The sequence below is a fragment of the Erigeron canadensis genome, chromosome 3 (assembly GCF_010389155.1).
Source record: "Erigeron canadensis isolate Cc75 chromosome 3, C_canadensis_v1, whole genome shotgun sequence".
NCBI lineage: Eukaryota > Viridiplantae > Streptophyta > Magnoliopsida > Asterales > Asteraceae > Erigeron > Erigeron canadensis.
Window position 1 is genome coordinate 47,481,210 of NC_057763.1, and position 6,000 is coordinate 47,487,209.

Sequence of the window (6,000 nt, forward strand, 5' to 3'; positions counted from 1 at the left end):
AGATTAAACTAAGAGATGATGAGTTATACCCTTGATGAACTCGAAATGGAGGCTGTTTTGGACAGCCAAACCCACGACCATATGACCCCAAAATGGACTCCTTGGCTTGCTTTAACACACCCTTGAATGATCTAGCATGAACCCTTATTATTATAGTTGATTCACTTAAGATTTTTGAGCTCTAATTTGTGTTGTATGAATCAAAAATGAGAAGAAGAAAAGGAGAGAAAAGTGCAGAAAATTTGAGAGGAAAAGAGAGAGTTTTTGGAGATGTGTGGTGTGTTGAAATGAAAAGTGAGAGTGTAGAGGGGAGGGAGCACGAAAATTAGAGGGTTGTGGGGTGTTAGAGACTTGTTAATTGGTTGAGTTGAGTGGTGGAGAGGTGGCCATTGGTTAGTAAAAGGTTGGTGGTGTGGATTTTGAATGTTGTAATGTATTTGGATGTATAAATGACTAGATTCAATATACATGTATAGGTGTATGTATATGTGAGTGTAAGACATGGAGGAGAGTGTAAGAATAAGTGGGTTAGTTATATGTTGATTGGTGAATTTTATAAGAGTTTATATTTATAATAAGTTTAAGTTGTATGCATATCTTTTAGTTGGAAGACTTATTCAAATGTTACAATATATTTATGTACTTATTATTATTCAAGCTTACTATTATGTACATAATAATTTATAAATCTATTTTCAAGATGGTCATAATATTTTTGTGCTCAAATGTACTTTAATTAGCTTTGTGTTTGAATTGTTGGACATTTATAGGGATTTTTGGTTATTATCACAACTTGTAAGTCTTGTATAATTATTTATGTAACTCAACTTCTCGAAATAAAATTTTGGTTCATTGACATTTCACCAAGTTTGATTAGAACTAATTTATAGCTTGAGATCGTATTGAATGATTATAGTTATTGTTTATGGCATTTCTAAGGCATTTCACTGTACTAGGGGGCAATTATCGCTATGCTTTGAATGTCTAGAAGGTCGATTCTCTTAATAAACCTCTAGGGATAAGAACCTAGATAAGTCCAAGTAAATTATCCTAATTGGAAATTGAGGGTTGTTACACATTACATATTACTAATATCGTCCATAGATCGATACATCTCTATGGGAAAATCATCATACACCTTAGATTCGTCAAGAATTTATTAGGTTTACACTACTTCGTAGGAGATCTTGATGATTTTCTTGGTTAAACCCACTTTGTGATTGAGCTTAACAATCCATGCTCAAACAGTTATTTTATATATAATAAAATTTTCCATTAAAAAAACTCTTTTTAAATCTTAAAGACATATATTATTCTTAAAACTTTTCCAAAAATTTATTTTATATACAACTTAATTTTTTATTAATCATTCTCATTCACATAATTCTCTCCTTCCTATGTTTAAAAAAAATCATGGTCATATATCTCCTCAACGAAAAAACATACGGTTTTGTTTTTTAATATCACTTTAATTTTAATTTTGTTATTTTGTTCATGTTTTTTCATTATTTAATATTGAATTGTTATGTTACTGCTATTGTTTTATCTCTTTTAATCTATGTTGTTGTCAATTGTAGATTGGTTATGACTTCTTCTTCCACTACAAAAGGTTTATTCTTTTGAATTTATTTTGATCATGTTTGATAATTAATTTATTTTGCTCATTATTTATATGTTTTTTTTTAATTTAAAATATGACATATATTTTGTTAGTTCTTTTAAATGAAAAGAAGATCATTTTGGTTCATATTGTAGATTTGAACTCAACACATGTTAATCATCACCTAAGACTCTGTGTGGTGCATGTATGGACTACATCAGATTAGAACAACGTGAAAAAAATCAAAACACTTTAAGTTGGTATGTATTTTTTAAAATATTTTTCCTTTTTTGTTAAATTCAAAGATTATGTTTTATTGTTGAGGATCATTTGTTATTTGGACTGTTTTAAGTTTTTATTTAATGTATTTGAGTTTTATTTTTAATTTTACTTTTATAACTTTTAACGGTTTTTTATTTTTTGTTATTCATTTGTTTTGTTATTTATTATTTTGATAATTACTTTTGATATATATATATATATATTTTGATATAATACATCTTTAGTGTTTTGGTCATAGTTGGTTACACTCTAATATCCTTATCCCTTTATATTTTGATCCACTTTTTTTTTCTTCTACCACATACTCGTAGTGGATCCACAAAGATGTTAAGAAATGTGTTGAATGCTTGCTTTTATTAAATGAATGTACCTTTTAATGAGTTTCTTAAAAATAGTTGTAAAAGATGGAAAATGAATGTAAAGAATAGTCCATGTTAAATCTTGTTGTGACTTCTTTTACTAGCATAAATGAATATGCATGAGCTTTATATAGAGTCTCACTTTAATAAACCATTTGCTTCTTGAAAAGTTATAAGTTGTCGCGTTAATTTCTGTAAACTTCAAATTTTGTCCACGCCCATTCTAGTGAACATTCCTAAACATTTGTATACGCCATTTTTTTTGGACGTTACATCCATTTCTTCACAATAAATAGTGTGTTACAACTTTTTATACACATGTTTAAATGTGAGGATATATCTATAACATTGTGTACTTTTAAACACTACTTTATTGTAGTGTATGTGGTAATTATACTCTAGTATACATTTGTTTAGACTATAAAAAACAAGATTGACCGACTTGCTCAAACTACAAAGGAATTTTATTAATAAAGATTTTATTTTATGATTTTTGGGATAAACATAAAATAATCTTGAATTATTACTATAATATTTTTATTTTATTTTGTACCGATAGTGCCACACAAAATTGGTTTGATCGATGTGGCGCACCTGTCAGGACGGCTCCATAATGTGGGCAGTTGCCCTTCAATTTTGGTATAATGTAATTTTTTTAGAGATATATTTGTAGTTTTGTTCCTAAATAATAATAATAAAAAATATATTATACATACAAATGTCACCATCGTTGTCATAAGCCTCTTCTTTGGAAGTATGTTACTTATGTTGGAAGCATTAGTTTTGAGATAAAATCTTCTATTGGTAAAGTAAAAATCTTCAGTTATTTTTTATTTTTAACGAAGTTGAAGAAAGTGTTTTATTTCTGTGAGTAATTAAAGATAGATGTTCTCATAACTGACACCCAAACAAAATTATTTTAAGGGTCCATTTTTTCTAATTCTCCGGTGAGAGTTAATTTTTGTTTAAAAAATTTTTCCCCTCAAAGATGACTCTAATAAATATAATAAGAGACTTTTAAATTTGCCCCCTCACAAAAAAAAATTCTGGCTTCGTCCCTGTGTGCAAGAATGCAATCGATCTAACGTGCAAGAATGTTACGAGTCTGGAGTAAAGCGAGTCATTCCATCGAGTCGTCTCATTTTCCTTTTGTTTTGACTCGACTCGTACGAGTCGACTCGCGACACGTACGAGTTTGACAACCAGTATGGCTTAGCCTATATATTGGGCCGGCAACTTTACTAGGATGGGCTTGATCTATAATGCAATATACTCGCCCACCTTGTTGAATGGGCTATACCTAAAAAAAATGGATAATGATAAATCAACCTAATTGGTGTGCCTAAAGATATGCCTAATCGTAAGATGATGATATGTGGAAAAATCAGGGGACAAGATTAAGAAAGAGAATTAGTGAAATCCACATGTCAAATTCTTAAGATTTTAGGTTGATTTTTAGACATATGAGTTAGGTTGATTAATCATTTTCCAAAAAAAATACACGGAATTATGAAAAGGCTAGAAAGCCTAGACATGATTATCATCTATCAGACTACATTTTGCATATCTATAAATATGATCAAGAAAATATTTAGCTAAAGAATTATACGGAATATATTTTCTAAAGACCGACAGCAAAACCATCAATCTATTTTGCTCCTTTTATCAAAACTCTAAGAGTGCATTCTTGAGTTTTATTTTGGAGAAATAAGAAAAGAAAAGGTAAGATACTTTTAATTTTTGTATTCTTGAGTTTTTGTTTTAAAAGAAAGGGAAAAATAGGATGTTTTGATCCCAAAACTTTCTTGCCACTTTTGGCAAGATTTAGAAGGAAAAGTGGTGAAATTAATATTATAACCCTCAAACTTATATAAAGGTTTTAATTACTACAAGGCTATAAATGTAAAATTGTATCTTTTTATCATTTATTTCCTTCCCTTCTAACTCAAGAATACATTTAACTATCAACTATCTTTTCTTTTCTTTCAACTCGAAAATGCCTCTTTTTCATGTAATTATCTATCCTTTCTTCCCCTATCCAATCTTCTCCTTTCTTTTCTTTTAATAAAAACTCGAGAATACACATTTAAGATTAGAAATACCAATAATGATAATCTCAACATCCGTACAGAAAATTCTCCTATCTCTACTACTTATACTATCTTCTTTACATTAATTATATTTACACTACTCACCATTGTTACCACCACTATTCGCTACCATTACTATCCGTCGTCATCTCCATCACACAGCTGATCGATGTCGTTGGACCAATCAAAAATAAAATACCAATAATTAGTACGGGTAAATAGAGTATCGTATCCTCAAGGAATCAATGGAAAATGTTAAACAATTTGAAAAGTTAATTAATCTAGACATAAACTTAAATCAATTGATTGATTTAGTTGATTAACTAAAATTAATTGTGAACTTAACAAAATAATTCAATAAAATTAAAGTAGACCATTCTCATGCATCCAAATTATGCTTTCAAATATGTAACCTAACTTATATTTGTTGGAAATCACATAGACATGATTCGTTATAATGTTTGGATTGAATGAACTTAAGAACTAAGTTAATCGGTTGTGATGATTCACGATAATGAAAACCGGAGAATTGATACAACTAGATTCTCAATTCATTAAAGTAAAATTACAAGTTCATGAGAGATTTATTCAATAATCAATGTTCATTTAATAAGTCAAAATCAAATGATAGATGAATTTCATTCAAACTCATAAACAAGTAAATATTCAAACAATTCAAGCAACATTAGATGTATAAGACTAATGAGGAATTCAACATCTAATTCAACATGAATATGAGACAGGTTGAACATAAATGTCTTACATAATTGTTCACATGAGATTGATCAAAAGAAACCAAGCCTATCATCTTCATCAATGATTCTTCAATGTTGGCTATGATCTACATGGAAATATGATATGGTGATGAACTTGGGGTATTGAGGACTTCTAGAACTGCTATGGTGTTTGAAAAATATGAATGATAACTTCCCAAGTCGTCAATAGAAGTCATATAAACTGAAAATTAATTAAAACCCAGAAATTTGGATTTTTCACAGGCGGCCACCGTCTCCCAAACAGTAGTAGAAGATGTAGCAGTTTTCTTTACGCCAAGCAAACGTATCAAACAGTGCCCAGATTTTGCTGACCGTCTGGGACGGTGGGCCACATACGCAAGTAATCTTTACGCTGCTTTTGAACGTGTTAAACGGTGACCCAGACTGGCCCAGCGTCCCAGACGTTGGGTCTTTGCGTCTTGCGTGGTGGCTTAGACTTGAAGTTTTCCAGATTTACTTCTTTTGACTCATTTGTGATCCATTTAACTCCAATTTGTCACCTATAAACTAAAATCACTCAACAAACATAAACGCCCCCTATTCTTCTAATAACAAGCACAAAGCGTGTCCATTTCACTCATTAAAGTCATGCAAATTTGGCGTTTATCAACCGCCTCTGCCCTCTACCACCATCCTGCTGCAATACGCAGTTCCCCATCTAGTCAAAACAAATAAATTAGGACTCATGATATCAGTACAAGTTACAATAATACGATTTACATCATACAGATGCAAAAAGTGATACCACCAATAACCACATAACCATGCATCACATTGAACACCGAACCCATTTATTCATAATAACCCATCATATAAGTACGGTGGTTACAAAGTGCACATTTATATGAATCTAGTCATATAAGCTTGAAAGTTTTTTATTTACAATAAATTGC